This window comes from Canis aureus, chromosome 13 (genome assembly GCF_053574225.1).
Source record: "Canis aureus isolate CA01 chromosome 13, VMU_Caureus_v.1.0, whole genome shotgun sequence".
NCBI classification, from domain to species: Eukaryota; Metazoa; Chordata; class Mammalia; order Carnivora; family Canidae; genus Canis; species Canis aureus.
Window position 1 is genome coordinate 10,931,512 of NC_135623.1, and position 24,412 is coordinate 10,955,923.

Below are 24,412 nucleotides of genomic sequence, written 5' to 3' on the forward strand. Positions count from 1 at the left end.
GCTCTTACTCAGCATCTCCACATTTTCTGGCTTTCTCTTGAGCCCACTGACATCCGGCTCTTGCCTGCCAAAACAACACCTGGCCAGGTGGCCAGCAACCTCATGAGGCTGGATCCAGCTGTCTTTAATCAGGCCAGTTCGTCTGTCCTCCTTCACCATCGGTGTCATTTAGCACATCCGATGGTGACCTCATTCTTAGAAACTCTCTTCACTTCCCTCTTTCTTGGTCCTTGTTCTAAGAAGGGCCATTTCTTCTCAGCCCACTTTTCTGATTTCGCCTGATAACCTTGTGCTCCAAACAATGGCCAATCCTGGGACTCAGTCTTTGGACTTCTTCTCTTCGCTGCCCACACTCATTCCTTGGGCAATTTGTATGTACCCACGGCTCTGAATACTGTCTCACGCTCCAGACTCCCAGATATCCACCACCCACCTGACCTCGGCCCTCAAGGGTGGTCTCAGTTGTTCAGCTGCCTCTTCATACCTTCACCCGAATGTCTTGCAGGCTTATTGAGTGTAACATGCACACACCCCCACACGTACAGCAAATCCTGGTGCTTCCAGTCCTCCTCTCCCCACCTCCTCACCTCTGCCTCATAAATGGCAGTACAATTCCTCCAGGTGCTCATGCCAAAAACCATGGAGTCAGGCTGGACTTCTCATTTTCTCCCATGATATATCCAATTTTCAGCCCATCCTGTCGTCTCCAGTATTAATTCTGGATACTTCTTCACCATCTCCACTTTGTCCAAACCTCATCATCCCTCACTCTGCCCCTCTCCCCAGTCTCCTTTCAACACAGCCACAGCAGCCAGAGGGATCTTTATAAAACACTGTGAGATCAGGCTGTTGCTCTGTTCAAAACCGTCCAATGGCTTCCCATCTCACTCAGAGTAAGAGCCGAAATCCTTACATTGGTTGACAGGTGTTGCATGAGCGGGGCTCTGGCTGCCCCGCAGACTTCATCTCTAACCACTCTTCCTTCTCTCCCCCACCTTCCTTGCTGCTGCCACACCCACCTACTTTCTGTTCCTCAAACTCACCACACCCACTCCTGCCTCAAGGCCTTTGCCCTGGCTAGTCTTTAGGCCAAAATACTTCCCCTCCCCACACACAAACATATCCACATGCTTTATTCTGCCCAGATATCCGCCCCCAATCAGAAAGATCTTCCAAAGAACAGCAGCCCTGTTCCCCAGGGCTCCCTTTGCATCTTACTTGGCTTCACTCTCCTCTACAGAACTTACCACCATGTGACGTACGCTTTAACTTATTTATTCATTTATTGATTATTGCCCATCTCTCCCCAAGTAGAATGGAAGCTGTATGAAGGAAGGGGTTAGTTGCATTTCGTTTACTATTTATCCCTGGTGTGTAGAACACACATAATAGGTGCGTAGTAAGCATTTGTGGAGTGAATGAACATCTGTAGCATCTTTGTGCACATCTGGGTTTCTCCGGGTCAGATTCAGGAACAGAACGGCTCACTGACGGAGTGGGGGCATTTTCCTTTTCCCTAGAGACAGCTGAGTTGCTGTCCAAGGTGGCTGGCATCGACCCTTCCCATTTTCCCAGATCCTCTCCTACACTTACAATTTTTGCCGGACCAAGGGGCGAAAGTGGTATCCTGCTGTTCTAGTTTGTATATCCCTGGTTATTAGGAAGCTCCAGTTTCCGTTCACATTCCCTTTGCCTTGGCTTCACCTTTGCTCATTGTCACATCGGGTTGGTCTCTCTGGGCCCCAGGGCCCTTCTGAGAAGACAAGGTGGTCTCCAAGCTGAGAGATGTTGTCTGATGCAGTTCAGGTGACAGCTATTCATGGAGAGCTCTATGGGCCAGGCACCTGTGCAGGCGCTGAAGCTATATCCAAAAACAATAGAGATGGAGTCTTGCTCTCATGAAGCTTGTATTTTATGAAGATGAGGCAGACAAGGACACAACGAGTAAATGATGTAAATTCAGACCATGCTCCATGCCCTGAAGCACAGTAACAGGTAGGAGGGCTGGTGTGAAAAGCCTTTCTGAGATGATATTTAAGCTGGCACCTGATGGATGAGATAAAGCCAGTGATGGAAAAATCAAGGGAAATACATTCCAAGCAGAAGGAACAGAAAGCATAGAGGTCCTAAGATAAGTTTTGCAATTTTGAGGGAGACGGAGGAGGCTGGGAATTTAGGGTGAAGGAGCTGGACAGGCAAATATCTGGAGAATAACATTCCGGTTGGAAGGAACTGCAGGCGCCCATGTTATCAGGAAGGAGAAGCCAATAAGTCTGTTTGGAGGGACCGAAGGGGACACTGGGGCTGGAGGGAGGCAGAAGAAAGGGAGAGGCATGCACAGAGTGAAGGGAGGATGCAGAGCCAGAGCTGCAGAGTCCTGTGCCACGTCGTGAGGGTTCTGGATTTTATCCTAAAACAACAGAAGGATGATGAAGGTTTTTATGGAGGGGAGCCATGTGCTCAGATTTGCTTCTTTAAAAGAAGCCATGTAACATATGAACTGCAGGGGGACAAAGCAGGTTGAAAGAAATAGGTGAGGAGGCTGGAATAGATACCTGTAATTTCTATGAACCTCTGAAGATCCCAGTCAGATTTGGGGACCCATCAATCTGAGAGTCCTATGGGGAGGCAGGGCCACTTCCACATCCCAGAAGCTAAATGGGCAGGGACTTACTCTCCTTGACCTCTACAGCAAGAGAGAGGACGAACCAGGACAGTCACCTAGCTGCTCTTGCCTGGGGATGAGTCTGGAGCTAGTGACACAGAGCAACCAGGGCCAAACAGAAGTCATTCCACTGTAAAGGTGGTGGCATACAGCAGCATGACTGTCACTGTGACCATCAGAAGAGATGCTCTTCTGTCCTAGTGCAGGCTGTGGGCCAGAGGACACCAGGGTGTTTGATAAAGCACAGTCCCATCTAAAGGGGCAACCACTAATCTGCCCCACCGAACCTGGATCAGGCTGGAAATCAAGCCCAGTGTGGCCAAATCTTCCGATTTCCCAGAAGAAGCCGGAAAGCCAAACTTTTATGTAAATGTCCTGGTTTTTATATTGATTATAAATGAAAAACTTAAAAACCCTGCAGGTTGGGGCAGAGAGGTCAGACACAACTTTCCAAGGGCCAGTTTATAACCTCTCCTACTGTTTTATCCTTTTGAGGTCAGGAAGTGTTCCCTTCCATCTAACAAGGTGAAAGGGGATATTTTTAGCAGAGGCCCAGGAAACAGACATCTAGAGATAGAAGTTTCTGGGCTAGAGGAAGCAGCTGATCTCCTATTGCTTCCCAAAGTACAGAAGCCCAAGGGCAGAGGCTGAGCTGAATCCAGAGAAGAGAAAGATGGGACACCTCTGGATTAAATTAGCATAGCTGGAGAAGGCCAAGGGTGTGGAGGCAGAGCACATGCCCAGGGAGACAGCCCTGACCTTTGGGTGGCCCTGTCACCCAACCAGGAGCATCACGGTTCCTCTGGAGAGAAACAGGCAGCATCAGGCAGGAGGAAGCCTCAGAGACCTGGGCCGTGCCACCAATGTACCGAATGACCCTGCGCCTATTGCCAGCTCTCCCTGGCCTCAGTTTCCCCTCCACCCCGTAAGGAGCTGGGGCTAGATGAGCCCTAAGAGTGTATCCATCTCTTCCATCATACTCGCTGAGCTCCTCCACACCAACATCTACAGGATGAGCAGCGTCTCCAAAGATGCCCTATGGAGGGGGCAGCAGAAGCATGGTGAGACCCCCCCCCCAACCATGCACTGAGCAATCATTTCTGGAATAACTTCAGATTCAAGCAGCTTTTGTAAACTGCCCCGTTTAAATTAAAACAAATCAATATGCTTTCTAAAATTTAGTCTCAGCTAAACAGCTGTGACAGTTCATAGCAACCTGAACTTGAAATGAACCCACCCTACGTATAAATAAAGCCTTTGATGTCTTCATTAGTTTCTCACATGCCATTTTTTCACAGTCTATCAGGCTAAGTGCTTTGCAACTTATATATATTTTTGCAGGAGGAGTATTTAACCTTCTGATTAGTCACCGCAAGCAGCACAATGACAGAAACCCTGATTTTGCACACAATGAATTTATTGATAGATTTAGCCCATTAGCTGTATTTACCTGTCAGTTCTATGGACACTAATGAGTTGTTTTTCAAGGACTAATGAGAACTGTAATGGCTAATGGATGTTTACAGCTTCACCGCGCCGCACCATGTGATGCCGTGAGCACCCGCTCCCGTCCCTCCGAGTCTTTAATTGGCACCATCAGAGGACTCTTTAATTACATTTGAGCAGACAATAAAGATCCCGGCCAAATCAATGAGAGGAAGGCAGCAGGATTCCACGGGAGGCTGGTCACTCCAATGGGCACCAGCCCGGGGCTCCAGGCAGCGCTGTGCCTTCCCAACGATACCCTTTAGAGGCTGAAGAATGTTCAGGCAGGACATGTCTCTACAGATCTGTCTCCCAGCTCCCTTCCTTAACTTGTAGAACAGGGTTAGAAGTCGTTGTCCTCCCAGGGGAGTGTCGTTCACAAAGTGATGACCCTTCCAGGCACTGTTGAATTTAGTCAAATGTTTCTATTCATCAAGGACAAATCTTCATAGTGGTACTTCCAAAGATTGGCCCTGGCTAAGGCTAATATTAAACATATTTTTAGCATCATCAAGGGAGAGTTGGCTAAGGATAAACTTAGATAAAAGACCTGATATTTGTAATATTTATTCACTCATTCATGCATTTATCCATTTATTCAGCATTTATCAAATACCCATTGAAGATTAAATGCACCAAAAAGTAGAACTATAGTAATATCTCACCAAGTAGGTGAATGAAGGAAAAGAGAACCTAAATTTACAGGATGTTTTTAAAGAGGTAGATTACTTCCAATCGCATACAGACTCATTGCAAAGATAATCTTTCTATACCAAGACACCATACTTGTCGGACATACTGTTATATGCTTCTGATCAGTCAGTCTGGCAGGCAGCGTAAAAACACCTCTTTCTTTTTAGTAGATGAAGATGCTGTTGACCACTTCCTCACAGAAAGGGCAGGGGTCAGTTTGGCTGGTCAATCAAATCTTCACTAGGAGGCTAGTGAGAATAGGGAGGAGCCTGTGCATCGTTCCATAACAGGAGTGGGCTATGGAGATGTTAAGGCACTGGAGATGTTAAGCCAGGAGAAAAGTGAACCGGCATGATGGCCCTGAGAGAGGCCATTTGTTTGCTGACCCAATAGGGTCACACAAAGATCACTGGGTATAAAGTACAAGAGGGCAGCTATTTGAAGACCAACCTACCTGTAAGTGACTCCACTGCTGGATATGGTCTCCCACCAGGCGGGACTTTTCCCAGTGCCTAAGCCAGTCCTGGGAGGGAGGCTCCACCTTCTCAGTGCTTCCTGTGGGCCAGGAACACATTCAATTCGGTGATGAGGATGCTGCTCGAGAAATTAGAAGAGCAGTTTCCATAGAGAAGTGGGGGCGGAAGCCAGATTGCACAAGGATGAAGGAAGGAGTGGGTGGTGAGGAAGTGGCAGCAGTGACAAGTTGAATGATGGAGAGAGATAGAGCAGTCACTCAGGGGGGTCAGGAGGACTTGAGCACATTTATAAGTTTCTAGGAAGATGTCAACTGAAAGGGAAAGATTGGAAATGCAAGAAAGGGAAGATGACTGATGGAGTGAGGTCTCAGATGTCTCAGGAGAGGGGTAAGAACAGAGTAACAGGAGGAAGAGGAGGGAATCCTCAGAACGAGAGCAAGACCTTACCTCCAATAGGCAGGAGGGAGCAATGAAGACGCCCAGCATTTTTGAAGTGGAAAAGAGAGGAAAGAGGGAGCTTCAGTTTCTCCTTGTCCTGTTCTCTGAGAAGACCAGGAGACCTCGCTGGTCTCAGCCTGGAGGAGAGCGGAAAAGATTTGGAGCAGCCACACTAGAGCTCTCAACTCTAGATCACTAGGCCTAACAGGATTAAAGAGAGTCCACTCAGGCATCCCAATGACTGTCTTCAGGAGAGTCTATCAGCAAGGCTGCCAGGCTCTGCTCAGGAAGGGAAAGAACCAACAGAATGGTTTCCCCTGAGTTCAGGGTTAGCCGTGGGCAGTTCAGGAGCCGTGGGCAGTCAAGGGCATAATAAAGGTTGCTCAGAGGTGGCGAGACATTTGATGGAAAAGCTGACTACAGAGAGTAAGGATTGGGAGCATAGAGGAGGAGGACAGATGATGAGATCAAGAGAAGCAGGGGAATGAAGAGCCTCTGAGGATGAAGGGAAAGTTCAGAGGAATGGAACAAGAGACAGGAAGGCAAGGGAATTTGGGGGTCAGTGGATTTGAGGATTGACCTTAGGCTGGCTTGGTGAGTAACAACAGGGTCCTGCTCCAGCACTGGGTTCCTCTCACTCCCTGAGACCAGTCTGATCAGGAAAGGAAGCCAGAAGCAGCCTCTCTTCTCATAGCAGACAAGGGTTAGAGTTAGTTGTGCTGCCTCATGAACCTTACTATCAGGCATTCCTGGGGCAAAGTCTTGACTTCCTTGTGCCCCCAAGTCACAGCATTCCTCCAAGGTATGTCAGAGTTCCCACCAGTTTCCATGGCCAGTGTCCTGAGTCCTTGTTAGAACAGAAGCACCCCCAAATCTCAGCCTGTAAGCATAGACTCACCTTGACCCTTTCTTTATTTGGATCTTGTGGGCCTCTTCCCCAGGGAGTTGGGGTCCTATACCGGATCCTCCGAGGCAGACACCAGAGAGACCCAACACCATTGATCAAGTCTTGGGAACTATCCTAGCCCCCTGGAGAGGAACATTTGGATAGTGATGTCTCTAGCTGCAGCCAGCCAGAGTTCACAGCCCCTTTGGCTCTGAAAAGCTTCCATAGGGATGATGAAGCCACAAAGGACCATGTTGGAGGCATCGGAAAAGATGTCTGAGATGGAAGTTGTGGCCAGTGGGGGAAGGGGAGGATGGTGGGCACAAGGGAAAGCAGGCTTGGGGTTGGTTATGCCCATCCAGTGCTTCATTCACTCAACGAGCATCTATCGAGCAAGTACTACTGGGTGTCAAGTTCTGTGCTTGGCAGGCAGTACCTAGACAGATAAGACACAGCTCCAAAGAAAAGCAGGAAGCAACGTGATTTGAGGATTGTGGGAATGGAAGGAAAAGTTGTGAGAGGATCCAGCCCAAAGAGGTCAGGGAAGGCTTTCCAAAGAGGAGGAATGTCTGAGCTGAGTCCTACAGAACAAGTAGAATTAAGTGGGAGAGGCATGCCCAGAAAAGACAAGAAGATACAATCATTTATTCCCTGGCTGTCTCTGTGAAGCACTGTTCTAGGGGCTGGGGCTACAACTGCGAACGAAACCACCCCAAGTCCCTATCTGCATCCTGCATACATTCTAGAGGAAGGATAACCATGATGTGTGCAGGGGACTGCATGTTTTTCAGCATGATTAGAACCAAAGGTCTGAAAGGGTTAAAAACAAGAGAAAAGGGCAAGGAGATGTGCAGGGCTGAAGTCCTAACGGTCTTCTGTTCTAGGACAGGGAGTCTAGAGCTTACCCTGAACGCAGTAGAAAGGCCACTGAACAACTTCACACAGCTACAGTCTGCATTTTAATTAGGTAGTAGTCGGGTTGAAGGTAGAGTAAGACTTGACACTGAGAGACTGTAGTGAAGAGACTTCTGGAATATTCTAAATGAGAAACAAGAGTAGCTATAGTGGGGATAGGAAGAAGCAGATAAACTTGAGGAATCTGTAAGAGGTAGAGTCAATAGAAGTGGATGATCTGTTGGAGGGAAAAAGAAAGGGTTCTCAGGTAGGTACCTGGGGGGATGTCGGTGCTGAGCAGAACACAGGAGGAGTGGAGATTCCTGGGGAAAACGATCACCCGTCAGAGATAGTGGGTCTGAGGTGCTGAGGGTCAGCAAGGGGCGCGCTGGGATGGTTGCGTCTACTGGTCTGAAGCTTCAGAGATTAACCTGAGCTATCAAGTCATCAGAGCACTCATGGGGGCCGGGGTCACAGGACGGTGGGGGACAATGAGTATGCTCAGGGAGAGTGGTTATCATGCACAGAGAGAGCTGAGGACAGGACCCTCAACATTGAAAGGGTAGGAAGGGCTGAGGCCGAGGAGCCTGGGAAGGACCAAATGGAAAGACCAGAGGAGACCCAGGAACACTGGACATGAAGAGAAGAGGGTTTCAGTAAAAGAGAAGGTGGCCAGGTGTCAGATGGCTCAGAGAGGTCCTGGAGAGGCTGAAGATAGCTGTTAGATTCTGATAAAGCAACGTGGCAGTCTTCGTGGGACGGGTTCCCATGGGAGTGAAGACAAGGATGGTGGGAGAGCACCCGTGGAGGTGAGCAAGTGGAGACAGGCCCCCCGCTTCCAAGAATCTGTCTCTGAACAGAAGAGAAAAAAAAAAAAAAGATGAGGGAGGATAAATAATCATTGGGTTGAGGGAGGGAGGTTTTATTTTTAGATGAAAAATGTTCAGTTTGTTCATGATTCTGAGAAGAAACATCCGGGCGAGAGGGAGAGGAAGTGTGAGACGGGGAGGAGGTGGCTGGTGGAGCAAGATGGACCGGGAGGCTGAGGGGCTGGCAGAGGGCACCGGGGCAGGAGGGCCAGCCTGGCCTCCTAGACAGGGGGACGGGGGAATGAGGGGGCAGGCACGGGAACAGCCCTGGGTGGTTTCTGGTTAGAAGCTGGAGGGAGGGGAGACGGGGACAGAGGCCTTCAGCCACAACACGGGGAGTGACGCTCCAGCGGCCTACCCGGACCCGATGGGCCAGAAGGCCAGGGATGCCTCACGTAGGGCAGGGGTGGGCGGCAGCCACGGGGGTGCCTCCAGGTGGATGCAGTCAGATGGGGGAGGCCCCGGTGGCCTCTGTGAAATGAGGGACAGAGGGCGGGGGGGGGGGGGTTTCGGGCTTCCTATGCTCAGCTTCCCGTCCCTTCTCTGACCTTCTCTCCCCTTTGCCTCTGAGGCCTCCTGAAGCCCCAGGGCCTGCAGGAAGGTCCGACGGGCCGGGGAGGACCAGGCCCAGGGTTGGCACAGAAACCAAGGAAGGGGCTCCAGGGGAGCGGCCTGTGCCACGTCGCTGTGCCCGGGCTGTCCTCAGCCTGGACGACCATGGAGGGTCTTCACTGCCGGGGGTGGGGAGGGGAGGAAAGAGGCAGGAGGAGAGAAGGGGCGAGGAAGGGAAGCAGCGTTTACTCCTTCACACCCAGTGTGTGCAGCGCAGGTACACAGGTGCTTAGTGAACTGTCAAGGCGGCCGTGGGAGGCAGTGTCACCCCTGCGGCTGGGGTGGTGGGGACGACCACTGGGCGTGTGGTCCAGGGCCCTCTTCCCTCCATGTGGGCATCCCTGCCCCCGAACATTCTGCTCCCTGGGCAATTTTGCCTCTGCCACCCCTCGACCACTAGGGCAGCGGGCCCTGCATCCTGCTCACCCGGACGAAGCCTCCTGGCCGCTGGGGCCTGGAAGGGGACAGCGCCGCCACTGCCTACTGCTAAGTAGACAAGCTCAACATGTTGCCAGAGAGCACTGGACCTGGAGCCGCAAGGCAGGGGTGAGTTCTGTCCACTGCGGGCCGAGAGCCCCACCAGCTCTGCCCGGGAGATGTCACTGCACCCCCTAAGTCCCAGCTCCCTCCTCTCTAAAGCTGGAATCCCCATGTCACAGGGTCGTTGGAAGGGTCAAACACAATTAGGGGTCTGCTGGTAGGGGTTCAGAGGCTGGCTCTCCAAAAAATAAAAATAAAAATAAAAATAAAAATAAAAGAAGAAGAAAGAGGAGAAGGAAGGGGGGAAGAAGAGGAGGGGGGAGGAAAAAGAGGAGGAGGACCAGCTTGTGGTGTCTGCTCACTTCCATGGCGTGATCGCCCCCCATCCCCACCCCACAGCCAGGAGCAGGCTACTAATTCGACATCACGGAACTCGGAATGGGAGGGGGTGGGGGGCACCCTTGTCTTGGGTGGTGCTGCGCGCGGTGCTTCCTCCACCCAGACACAGCGGACTTGAACGGCCCCCAGAGCATCAGCTCTAGAGTAGAGATGATATTAAAATAACTAGAAAATTATTTTTGTCTTAGGGCTTATTGCCTTTGTTTTAAGCATAATTTATTTAATTAGGAGTTTCTGTCATTTAACTTTTAATAATGGCTGCATCTAACCCACAGGTTCAGAGAAGTCCTAAAGCCCAACCGGCAGCTGCAGCAGCCGCCACTGCTCACAGAGGCTCGGCCGGTGCTGAGGGGAGGGGCGAGGCTGGGACTCGAACCCAAAGGTGCCTGACTGCAGCGTCCGCACTGTCACCTGCTGCCTGCCTGCACTGCGAGGTAGGGACCTGGTTGCCTGGAACTGCCGGGAGGGCAGCTGAGGGCCTTAGGAGGGAGGAGAGAGGTATGCTGATCCGCGGACACCCCAAGGAAGGACACTGGCAAGGCCTCTGTCCCGCGGCGACACAAGGCTTGGGTTCCATCTAGGTCGCAGCAGGCTCTGTCTCTGCTGCCTAGAGCTTTTGTAATAAAAGCACAATAAAGCCTGTAGGGGGGCCCCAGCGCTTCTGGGGTTTCCCAAGCGCTGGACCACTGGTCCCTTGGTTCAGCCTCACTCAACTTCCCAGAGCCTCCATTTACTACTCATCCAACAAAATGAATAGGTTGAACCAGCTGACCCTGAAAGTCCCTTCCAGACCCCAAGTCCCTGGAACTGGCACCATTCATAAACGCAGCCGGAGGCTCGGACAGCTTCAGAGTCAAGGGTGGCAGGCCCACGGCGAGAGCCCGAGGGTGTTGGATGGGGGGCAGAGACCAGGGAGGGAGGAATCATCCTGGCTCCCTTGAGGAGTCCCCAAGAAGCAGCTGAAAGGGTGACACGCAGCCACCCTTCTGCACAGCACAAGGATGCTCACTCGAGACATTCAGGACTACAGTCACCTCCCTCGCTGGCAGGCCCCTCCCTCTCCTTGTCCATAAAGGGGGAGGCTGAACCGCAGGTGTCTGACCCCTGTTTGCTCCACGACCCCGGATGGAGACCCAGTGGAGGGGGAGGCAGTGGGGAAGGGGCGAGGTGCGAGGGCCGGATGACAGCAGCCCCGGCAGGCCCCAGAGGAGCGGGGGAGCACCAGGGGCTCGGCGCTGCCAGCTTCGGGGTTGGGGAGAGGGCAAGAGTGTGCCCAGATGTGTGTATGCATGTGTGGGGGCACACACGTGCCCAGGTGTGCATGCGTGTGCACACGGGGGTGGGGGGTGAGGTTGGCTTTGGAAGCCTGCATGCACGGCGTTGGCAGCACCTCGGAGAGAAGAGTCACCCCCCAGCCGGGAGGCAGTCCTGCGGCCCCGGGGCACAAAGGTGACTGCTGCCTGGGGAATGCTAGAAGGTACTGGCATCTTTGCAGGGTTGCCATGGAACCCCAGGAGAAGAGCAGGCTGGGAAGTGACTGCTGGGTGCAGCTCCATCTCGAAGGAGCCCGCATCACGCCTTTGGCAGATTATCAGGTGGGAGTCTCGGTACACAATGAGCCATTGTTCTTTGAGGCTTTACAAGAACTCTGTTTCCAAGGTTTTATGAATCATTTTGCTGCCGATCTTTTTTAAAAAAAATAATAATATACAGGCCTCAGAGGAGGAAGCCTTCAGCTTATTTTCTCAGAGAGAGGGACCTGAACTTGGGGAGAATTCTTTCCCGCGTCTTGCCTACACAGACTCTTGATCTTCCCACAACTGTCAGAGAAGCCTCTTTGAAGTCTGTGATACCGCCTGTGGCACAGGCCACCTCGGTGTTGAGGCTCAGCCTGGGAAGGAAAGCCTGGTGCTGAGGAAGGAGGGAACAGGGAAGCACCCTGCCTGGGAGACCGCCAAGTAAAATGGGTGACAAGCTGCTCAAGGTGCGGCAGAGCTGCGGCCGTGTGACCTGTGCCCTCAGGAAGTCCGGCCCAGCACCGTTTAGGCCTCCCCCAGGTTCGCCCTTGAGGGAATAAAGTTCTCCCCTGGTTGGCCATGAACTCGTTTCCAAGAACACACACGCAACTCATGGCTAAGCAGAGTTCCCGGCTTTACTCTTCCCTCGTCTGCCTTCTGGCCCACTTGTCCTTCTGTCTGTCTCCTGGCCTACTGGCCGAAGTTTCTCCTTGGAAGCCGACTACAGAAGAGCATGGGAGGAGCATGGGACTCAGCTGTTAGAGGCTCATTGGCCGTGCCGCTTAGGGCACCTCCGGTTCCCCTGCTGGGTCCCCCTGGGCGCACCTGCCCTGCCTGCCTCCCAGCAACCTGCTGCTCCATCTGCCAAGGGCTGGAGTCCGGACAGTGGTGTGCGATGCCCATTCGCAAGTGGTCTCTCTTGGTTTGGTTTGTCCAAATGGACAAATGGGGGTGGAGGGGGGGTCAGGGGACTTGTCTAGAGCTCATATGACTTTGCTGCTCTCATCAGTGTGGATCCACACCTCCAGCTTCCCCAGAAACAGCTGCATTCCTTCACCTGGTCTGATTCTGGACCTTGACATGCACCGGCTTTTGCTTCCCCTCCCCTTCAGGACTCAAGCCCCGTCTCAGTTTGTCCCCTTTCCCCAGAGCCCCGACTCTGAGACACCTTCCAGCCTCAGCCCATGCTCTCCTGGCCTCCAGGGCCTCTGTCCTCACCTCCTCCTCCTACGGCCTGACTCCTCCGTGCAGATGGTTCCAGCGCTGGTTATTATTTAAGCGAGCTGCTTCTGGCTCACATGTTAATTAAAACCCGCTGTCCAAAATCTCTTGGTACAATTTGCAGTGTAATCTGTAGCCTCTAGTGCATCATTGTATCTCTATTAAAAGGGATTCTCTGTAATGATGCGGGGATTTAATTAGTTTCTTTGCCAATGTTGTAAAACACAGTGATAAACGAGCCAACAGGTCCGCGGATCATTATTCTCCTCAAGATGAGCTTATTAGCTGATTATGAATCATTAACAAAGTCTACACGGGATTTTCTTATCTAATTCAACACAATTTTTAACATTCAATGTTCAACATCCATTTCTCTCTACCAGCAACATTGGGTGGCGATTGCAATCTGTATGTATGGCTTCCTCTTCTCCACTGGGGTTTTCCCCCTCTTCATATCTCATTTTAGATACATTGAGGGGGATGATTCAGTATATGGTCCTCAATATTTAGATATATATTATGGTCTCCAGTCGGAGGAATTCAAGGTCCCATTTCATGGAGGGAACATAGCCGCGGTGCACAGGGCCTGGGAGTGTACTTTTGTGTGCACACTTGTGTATGTGTGTCTATCTGTAAGAGAGGGACCAACTGGCGCTGTACAAGTTCCTATGCGCATGGGGGGGTGCTGTGTGTCATCATGAGTGTTTGTCTATGGCCTGGTGTTTACTTATTCAGTATGCATCTTGTGTGTCTGTGTGTGGGGGTGTGTGCCTGTGTGCACACAAGTACATGCACATAGAGGGGAGCTTAAGGCAAGAGAAATCCTGGACAGGATTTCCAACTGACATTATTCAGCCACTCTGTGACATGTCAGTATCCCCCAAAAGTTTCAGATGGACCCCCTCCTAGCTTCCCAGTTTGGGGTCATTCCCTTTTCGGTCAGCACATATATGGATCCCTGATAGGGTCGGGCACAGCGCTTGGCCCTACCAGCTCTACAGCTGCCCTGGGAGGTAGGGGGTAACTTTCCCTGATTTACAGATAAGGAAACTGAGGTCCAGAGAGGTTAAATGGCTTGCCCAAGGTCATCAATGGCAAATGGTGCACTCAGGATCAAACATAGTCTTGCCTCATTCCAAAGCCTTTTCTGCAACACCATGCTGCCTCCTGGGTGTTGTCTTCCCCTTATCGGAGATCTCATCATTCCTCCGGAGCTGACAAGGGCACTGCTCTCCCTGCAGCACCACCTCCAGGCACACACCACCTTGGCTGTAACCTTCTGACAGACTGAATGAGGGAAGAGCAGCTCCTGCATGCAGGATAAAACACCCCCCAGAAAGTGCCTCCATGGACTTGGCCTCAGCAGCTAATATTCTCTTAATGCTTTTTCTTTTCAGCCAGCAAACTGGTATCATTTGGTCAAAGCTACTATTGCTAACATTCATGACAGCCAATTAGCTACAAACAACGTAAAGAGAAGAAGACTGGGCATTATCACCTCAAAACGGCAATGACCAAGAGACTCTACTTTGGGGACAACATGCATGAGAGATTAACTGTCACAACTCAGGTGGCTTGAAGGCCCAGCAAGCACTTCAGAGAGTGACTTTTTTGGAAAGAGGGTCTGTAAAGAGGTAACTAAGTTAAAATGAAGTCATAGGATGGGCCTGAATCCACTATGATTGGCGTCCATATAGGAAGAGGAAATTTGGACATTGACACAGAGTAAGAGAAGACCATGTGAGGACACAGTGAGAAGGTGGCCATCTACAAGCTGAGAAGAGAAGCCTCAGAAGAAACCAACCCTGCCAACACTTTGGTCTCAGACTTCTGGCCTCCTGAATTGTAAGAAAATTAATTTCTGTTGTTTAAGCCATACAGTTTATAGTACTTCATATGGCAGCCCTAGCAAACTAATACAGGGAACTAACTCTTGTAGAGGATAATTCTTCATCCAGCTGTGAGTGCAGTCCAAAGGAGGGCAATAAACAGGCGCATACTTCAGGGTGCTATCCATAGCCATACAGGTCCAATCTGACCAGGGAAGCAAAGTAGCGGATAGCTAGGTGATAAGAAATGCTCTACATGAGGTATAAGGGTTCCAAATAATTCATCCATTCAAAGAATGAACCCAGTAAGGAAGAGAAGGGTGCTGAAAAGAACTTAGGAGCCAGGGACCCAGCCAAGCTAGTGGGGTGTCAGGGCATGACAGTCTCAGCAGCGATACAAAGTTCTGGACAAGGACGCAGAGTTACAATCGGTCATGCCAACAGAACCAGTGTGGCAGCAGATAGAAAAAGACCTTGAAAAGTTTCCCACAAGCCCACAGAAGCAAAGTAGATATTCCACAAAGATTCATGGAATGATTGAGCATCAGATAACTACCATTTCTGTATCAGTTAGCTCTGCTCTGTAACAAAGCATCCTAAAACTTAGTAGTCTAAAACAACAGCCATTTAATATTATTCATAAGCCCATAGGTTGTTAGGCTCTCTGTTTCGTTTTTTTTTTTTTAAGATTTTATTTATTTATTCATGAGAGATACCCAGAGAGGCAGAGACATAGGCAGAGAGAGAAGCAGGTTCCCTGCAAAGAGCCCAATGCAGGACCTGATCCCAGATCCCAGGATCATGCCCCGAGCTGAAGGCAGATGCTCGACTGCTGAGCCACCAAGGCGTCCCAGCTCTCTTTTGATTTAAATCTGCTTTCTACCATTTGGGGCCAGGCTTAACTGATCTCAGCTGGGCTTGCTTGTGTATCTTCTGTGAACTGGAAGTGAGTTGGGGGCTGGATAGTCTAGGATGACCTCATCTGGAACAGCCCAGCTTTCCTCCATATGTCTCTCACAGCCCTCCATCAGGATAGCCCAAGCATCTTCTCACATCAGCAGCAGGAATCAAGGCAAGATACAAGAGAAACCAAGATAAGAGAGAGCTAGCCTTGGACAAGGTTCCAAAGGAAAACTAGTCTAGTTATCACAGGGAAGCCAGAGATAGAAGAGAAGACATGGAAATCTACAAGCACTTTTCCAGCTTCTGCCTGTATCATATTTGCAAACATCACATTAGTCCTAGAAAGTTATGCGGCCAAGCCTGGAATCAGGGTAGGAGGGGACTACAAAGATACAGGACAAAAGTTTGGATACAGAAGGACCATTATGAGGGGCCATTGGTGTCATTAATCCACTACAGTGAACGAATCAACAAGCATTTGAAGCAAAAGTCAATGGGAGCAAAACTAAATCCAAACCCACTTGCTGGTGGGGTGAGGTCACTTATTCTTCCTATCCTTGATCAGGACTGGATTAAATGCTATAAGAGCTGAGCCTGGCCCTCTGTAGCTCCACAATGAAGGGATAATAACTTCTTCTGCTGGATGGTCCCTGAGACTACACCTGGCCCCACTTAATATGATTGAAGTGCTACTAAATGTTGCATGGGAATCTGAAAATGGAAGGGTCTTCAGAGTGCTCTCTGAGCATTCTTCCACTTGGTACTCTCTTCCTGGATAATCACACCCTGTTCCACCCTGCTCATCATCTCAACCTCTTTTCTACTGCACTGACACAACTGAGGACCATGTCTTGATCCCCAGCATAGCTCCTGCATTTAGAAGGGTAATTAATACAACTGAACATATAATAAGTTATTGTTTAATAAATGAATTAAACCCAGATGGGACACATAGGATTAATTTAGGTACCACAGGGGAATTTTCCAAGCTGTTCTCCAGGTTCCTAGTGAACACTTCCAGAATTATTGATTAAAATTTAGATATTGATCTGCTTCTCACATTTCCCATCACCATATTGTAAAAGGTAGTATTCACTGTGACCTGCCTACATTCACAATGACCTTTAACTGTGGTGTTTAACCTAAGGAAAAGGGGGAGACTGGCATCTCTCTTTTCAAATATTTCAAGGGATTTTTGAAGGCAGACTTGAACAAGGATCTTCAGAGGACACGTTAGGACTAGAGGAAGATTGTGGCTCAACAGAACATCTTTCTCATGGACAAAAAAGAGTATAATGGGGTAAACTCTAGAATAGACAGAGACAAAGAGAAAATTAGGGCAATAATGCCTAAGAATATCCCAAGAACATAGAATAAACATATGATTTTAATAGATTTGTAGAGACACGGAGAAGGGATTGACAAGCTAATATTAGTCTATTGACAATTATTAAAAAGGAGAATGAAGAAAATGATAGAAATGGAGCATTTGAAAATATCGGAACTGAAAAATTTTCAGAATTAAAGAATATATAATTCATGAGATTAAAAAATAGATCAACTGAAAATAATTCTACACACAGAGACACATTACAGAAAGTGTATAAAGTGTCAAGGAGAAAAAGTATATCTTTAAAATACCAAAAGACAGATAATTTACAAAGAAATGATACCTGGAGTGACAACAAAATTCTTAGCAGCAATAATATACAGCAAAAAGACAGTAAAGTAGCATTTGTAAAGTGCTGAAGGAAAATAGCTGGAAATCTTGAATTTTATACCCAGATAAATTATCATTCAAAGTGAAAGAGGAAAAGACTTCTTCAGCTATGAGTTTCCCATCTCATTAAAAGAACTCCTAGAGATTTGAAGTTTCATCTCCAACACATAAGTCATAGTTCTCATCCTTAAAACAATAAGAGCTGAACAAATGGAAAATTGTGACTTTTCTTAGCTCCATTAAGGAATTAAGGGAAAGTGCAAACCATTACTTTGAAATCTGGAGGAACAGGTTAATACAAAGAATCACAGAGCAGATCAACTTACCCTGATCAAAAGCTGCTTGAGCCATGGATGGTAGGTAAACTCAAACAGTACTTTTAATGAATTGCTGGAGATTGGAGTATAAATTATTGTAAATAAGAAACCTCAGAGCTGTAGTCATAGGCCACCTTGCATTTTTTGTGGGTCTTACCCCCAGGAATCCCACCAAGTTGTCATGATAAAGAGTCAAAACAACAATCCCATGTCTCTGGCAAGGGAAAGGGAATAGTAATAGTTTTGAAATAATGTCCAGAGCATTCTCCTTAACAAATGCCTATCTGTTAATGGCAAAGAGCTTTATCTGATGTGGAGGAAGGGAATTTATCCAACTCAAGCCTCCTTAGTCTTTCTGTCTCACCTAAAGGAAGAGAACAACATAAGAATCATTTGTGAAGGTCACAGCTCAGGGATACAAGCTCACTAAAGACTAAGACTTATTCACAGGATTATAGATGTCCTCTCCTCCCCTACCCCTTACCACCTCATCAATAGGGCTCCAGTATGTTAACAGTGGATTGCAACTGAGGCAGATATATGGTTCTGACTGTATTTAAGAGAGAGTTTTTACAGAAACCCAAAGATAAAAGATAAATTAAAAAACAAGTATCCTGGAGGAAATTAAAGCCTTTGAAACCTACAGCCACAATAAACATTAGACACAATTCCTAGCTATGTTAACATAAAACTTCATGCTAAAGGCTATTTACTTCAGCTCATATTACCTAATACAACATGTTCTGTTTTCAACAAAAAATTACAAGACATGATTAAAAAAGCAAGACAAGATATATGATTTAAATAGACAAAGCAATTATCAGAACTCAATTCAGATACAGCAGAAATTTTAGAATTATCAGACTGAGAATTTAAAATAACTGTGATTAGGGATCCCTGTGTGGCGCAGCGGTTTAGCGCCTGCCTTTGGCCCAGGGCGCGATCCTGGAGACCCGGGATCAAATCCCACATCAGGCTCCCGGTGCATGGAGCCTGCTTCTCCCTCTGCCTGTGTCTCTGCCTCTCTCTCTCTCACTGTGTGCCTATCATAAATAAATAAATAAATAAAAATTAAAAAAAATAAATAAAAAAATAAAATAACTGTGATTAATATATTAAAGATGCACTAGTAGAAGTATACTGTATGCAAAAGCAGATGGGCATAGAGACAGAAAATGTATGAAAGAATTTTTAAAATGAAAGAAAGAAAGTAAGTTCTAACTTCATAATTGCCAAAACTTGAAAGCAACCAAGGTGTCCTTCAGTAGACACCTGGATACATAAACTGTGGTTCCTTTAAACAATGGAATATTATTCAGTATTTTTTAAAAAAGCTATCAAGGCAAAAAATAGACATAAAGGAATCTTAAAATCACTTTACTAAGTGAAATAATCCAACTGAAAAGGCTGCATACTATATGATTCCAACTACATGATATTCTCGAATAAGCAAAACTATGGAGACAGGAAAAAGATCAGTGATTGCTAGGGATTGTTGAGGAGTGGTGAATAAGGGGAACACAAAGGATTTTTAGGGCAGTAAAAAATAGTCTGTATGATATGATAATGATGGACACATGTCATTAGACATTTGTCTAAACCCACAGAATATACAAAACCAAGAGTGAACTTTAATGTAGAGTCTAGACTTTGGGTGATTATGATGCATCAGTGTAGGTTCGTCAGTTGTAACAAATGTACCACTCTGGTGGAGGATGTTCATAGTAGGAAAGGTTGTGAAGCAGTAGGTCTATGAGAAATCTCTGTATCTTCCTCTTAATTTTGCTGTGAACATAAAATTTCTCTTAAAAATCACATTTTTAAAAAATTTATATATATATAATTTTTTTATATATATAGAGAGAGCATGTGAGCAAGTGAGTGGGGAGGGGGAAGAAGAGAACATTTCCAGCGGACTTCACACAGAGCATGGGGCTCAATCCCATGTCGCACAAGATCATGACCTGGGCCAAAACCAAGAGCCAGACATTCAACTGACTGAACCACCTGGGTGCCCCTTAAAAAATCATCTTAAAAAATATTGAGCAGAAATAAAGAATGCTTTACAGTGGCTCATCAATAGAAAGGACATGGCCAAGCTAAAAATCATTGAGACTGAAAATATGTCAGTAGACATTTCCCAAACTGAAATGAAAGGAGAAAAAAAAAAAGAATGAGAAAAAAAAACAAGATATCCAATAACTGTGAAACAAGTTTAAAGGTATGACAAATGTATAACTGGAATACCAGAAGAAAAGGGGAAGAAAGAAGGGACAGAGCAAAAGAAATATTTGAAGGAGTAATGGCTAGGAATTTTCCAAAATTGATGACACCAAAACACAGATTCAGGGAGCTTGGAGAACACCAAGCAGGATAAATAAATAAAAAAAAAAATTTTATTCCTAAACATATCATATTCAAACTGTAGAAAACCAAAGACAAAGAGAAGATCTTTAAAGCAACACAGGAAAAAAACTTTACCTATAGAAGAACAAGGATAAGAGCTAAATCAGACTTCTCATCAGAGACCATGTAAGCTTGGGCACCTGGCTGGCTCAGTCAGTGAAGCATGCAACTCTTGATCTTGGGGTTGTGAGTCTGAGCCCCCACGTTAGATGTAGAGATTACTTTAAAAAATAAAATAGGGATCCCTGGGTGGCGCAGCGGTTTGGCGCCTGCCTTTGGCCCAGGGCGCGATCCTGGAGACCCGGGATCGAATCCCACGTCGGGCTCCCGGTGCATGGAGCCTGCTTCTCCCTCTGCCTCTCTCTCTCTCTCTCTCTGTGACTATCATAAATAAAAATTAAAAAAAAAATTAAAAAAAAAAATAAAATAAAATAAAAAATAAAATCTTAAACACACTCACACACATACACACACACACACACACACACACACACAAGAAACCATGTAAGTTAAAAGACAGTGGAGGGAAATATTTAAACTGTTGAAAGTGGCTCATTCAATTGAGCATCTTGACTCTTCATTTTGGCTCAAGTCATGATCTCAGGGTTTTGACATTGAGCCCCCCGTTGGGCTCTGCCCTCAGCATGGAGTTTGCTTAGGATTCTCTTTCTCTCTCTATCCGTCCCCACCCTCACTTGCACACACACACTCTCTCTCTAAAATAAACAAAAATAAACTGTTGAAAGAAAAAAAATTGGCTTAGAAATCTATATCCAGTGAAATTATCCTTCAAAAGTGAAGAAGAAATAGACTTTCTCAGACAAAAACAAAACAAAACAAAACAAACAAAAAAACCTCAGAGAATTTATCACCAATACACCTGCTCTGCAAGAGATGTTTAAAGAAGGTCTTTGAAAAAAAATAAATAAATAAAAATAAAAAAAATAAAGAAGGTCTGTGGGGAAAGGAAAAATTATGTAGGTCAGAAATTTGATCTATACAGAAAAAGAAAGATCATCAAGAAAGAATAAATGAAGTTAAAATAAAATATTTTGTTTTTCTTATTGTTAATTGAGCCAATAGGTCATTGTTTGCTCCCAGTTATAATAGTAACAATATATTAGAAGATTATAGTATATGGCTAAGTGAAGTAAATGACAGCCATGTAACAAAAGACAGGAGGAAGGAATTGGCAATACTCTATTATAAAGGTATCTTTACTACCCATGAGGCAATATAGTGTTATTTGAGAGTGGATGTAGGCTAGTTATAAACATATATCACAAACTCTAGAGACAACACTAACAATTTTTTAAAGGAATATAATTGAGCTTTTTTTCCCCTTAGTGTTTGGCAGACCCCCTGGACTCCTCTTTTCCTTCGCTGTCCCCCAGTTCCTGGATCCGCAGATGCCAGGGGTTTTGGAGACTTGAAAAGCACCCCCAGCCTCCAGGTGTTCAACAATTACCTAGCAGACAAGAGCTACATCAAAGGGTGTATGCTGTCATAAGCCAACCAGCAGCATTTGAAGCAGTTTCCAGTCCACGCCTGCTGACTCTTATCATGCCCTACATTGATATAATCACATCAGCTCTTATGAAAAAGAGGCCAGTGTTCCAGGAGTGAAGAAAGCTTTGGGCAAGTATGGCCCTGCTAATGTGGAAGACACCACAGGAAGTGGAGCTACGGATAGTAAAGATGATAATGACGTTGATCCCTTTGGATCTGTGGAGGAAGAAGAAAGTGAAGAAGCAAAGAGGCTAAGAGAGGAATGCCTTGTGCACTATGAGTCAAAGAAAGCCAAAAAACCTGCACTTGTTGCCAGATCTTCCATCTTACTAGATGTGAAATCCTGAGATGAGACAGGTAGGGCAAAACTAGAAAAGTGCATCAGGAGCATTCAAGCAGACAGCTTGGTCTGGGGCTCGTCTAAGCTAGTTCCAATGGAATATGGAATTTAAAAAACTCTAAGTACAGTGGGTAGTGGAAGGCCATAAAGTTGGAACAGATATGCTGGAGGAGTGGATCACTGCTTTTGGGACTATGTATATAGTCCATGGATGTGGCTGCTTTTCACAAGATCTAGAATCCATCATAGATCAATGCCATTACATAAAAGTTTGAAGGACAAGAAAAGAAAAAAATATGGTTGATATACTAAGAGACAAAATGGGATCATATAAAATGCTCAATTAAAACAAGAAGGATGTTAGCAGTCCTTAATGTGTATGTACCTAATAATAGCACATCAAAATATGTGAGACAAAAACCAATAGAAGTTCAAGAACAATAGACAAATCCATTATTATAGCTTGAGGCTTCAACATCCCTCTTTTAGTAACTGACAGATCAAGCAGGCAGGATATCAGTAAGGACACTGTGGAACTCAACAGCATTATCAGTCAACTGGGAATAATTGACATCTATTAACTACTTCATCTGACAACAATAGAACACACACAGGCTCACATGGGACATTCACCAAGACAGACCACATGCTGGGCCATAAAACACAACTTAACAAATTCAAAAGAATAGAAATTACACAATGTCTGCTCTCAATACAATGGAATTAAACAAAAAAAAAAAAATCAATAACAGAAAGATAGGTAGAAAATCTCAAAATACTTGGAAATTAAACAATACACTTCCGCATAGCATGTGAGTTTAAAAAAACAGAAATTCCAAGAGAAATTTTAAAATATTTTGAGTTAAATGAAGAAATAAATTATCAAAAATTGTGATATGCTGTGAGAGTAGCACTTAGAGGGAAATTTATAGCATTGAATACATATATTAGAAAAGAAGAAAGATCTAAACATCAACAATCTAAGCTTCACCTTAGAAAATTAGAGAAAGAAGAAAAACTGAAGCCTAAAGCAAGCATAAGGAAAGAAGTAAAATTAGAGCAACAATCAGTGAAATTGAAAGCAGGAAAATAGAGAAAATCAGCCAAAACAAAACCTGGTTCTTTGAAATTGATAACGCTTGACATACAAATCGGACAGGAAGAAATAAAATTGCTGCTTTTGCAGATAACACGGTCTTATATATACATAACACTAAGTACACCACCAAAATAAACTATTAAAACTAATGGATAAATTTAGTAGAGTTGCAGGATAGAAAATCAGCAAACAATAACCAGTTGCATTTCTATACACAGACAACAAACTATCCAAAAAAATGAAGAAAACATTCCCTTTTTACAAAATAGCATCAAAGAGAATAGAATACTTAGGAATAAATTTAACCAAGGAGGTGAAAGATACATACACTGAAAACTATAAAACATTGATGAAAGAAACTGAAACAAATTTTTAAAATCCGTGTTCATAGATTTAAATAATTATTTCTTAAAATATCCATTCTAACTAAAGAAAGCTACAGATTTAATGCAATTCCTACCAAAATTCAAAAGGTATTTTTCCACAGAAATAGAAAAAAATCCTAAAATTATGAAACCACAAAAGACCCTAAATAGCTAAAGCAATCTTGAGTAAGATGAACAAAATATTGGATATATCACTCTTCCTGATTTCAAATTACATTACAAAGTGATAGTAATCAAAACAGTATGGTACCAGCATGAACACAGACACACAGACCAGTGGAACAGAATAGAAAGCCCTGAAATAAACCCAGGCATATATGACCAACTAATTTTCTTTTCTTTTCTTTTCTTTTCTTTTCTTTTCTTTTCTTTTCTTTTCTTTTCTTTTCTTTTCTTTTCTTATTTCTTTTTCTTTTTTTTTTTTTTTGCCAACTAGTTTTCAACAAAGTCACCAAGAATATGCAATGGGGGAAGGGTAATAAGGCGTTGGGAAAACTGGATATCCACCTGAGAAAGAACATAATAGAACCTTTATCTTTACACCATGTCCAAAATCAACTCGGAAAGGATTAAAGTTTTAAATACAAGACCCAAAATCATAAAATTCCTATAAGAAAACAGAGGGAAATATATAGACACTGGTCTTTGCAATGATTTTTTGGATTTGACACCAAAGCACATACAACAAAATTAAATAAGTAGGACTATATCAAACTAAAAATTTTCTCCATAGTAAAGGAAACAATTAACAAAATGAAAAGGCAACCTATGGAATTGGAGAAAATATTTGCAGACCATGTATCTGATAAGGGGTTAACATCCAAAATACACGAGGGACACATACAACTTAACATTAAAAAATAAATTACTAAATTTAAAAAATGGACAAAGGACCTGAATAGACATTTTTTCCAGAGAAGACATACAAATGGCCAAAGGGTATATGAAAAGATGCTCAACATCACTAATCATCAGGGAAATGGAAATCAAAACCACAATGAGTTATCACCTTACATCTGTTAGGATATCTATTATCAAAAAATCGGAAGATAACAGGTGTTGGTGAGGAAGCAGAGAAAAGGAAACCCTCATGCTCTGTTGGTAGAAATGTAAATTAGTACAGCCATTATGGAAAAGAGTATGGAAGTTCCTCAAAAAATTAAAAATAGAACTACCATATGATCCAGAAATCCCATTTCTGGGTACAAATCCAAAAGAAATAAAATGACTATCTCAGAGAGATATCTACACTACTGTGTTCATTGCAG

At 45.4% G+C, this 24,412-nt stretch overlaps 1 pseudogene; it reads left to right on the forward strand.

The window, feature by feature from the left end:
* Nucleotides 1–17,436: 17,436 nt before the first annotated feature.
* On the forward strand, nucleotides 17,437–21,896 carry LOC144282712 (elongation factor 1-beta pseudogene; annotated as a pseudogene).
* The last annotated feature ends 2,516 nt before the right edge of the window (nucleotides 21,897–24,412 follow it).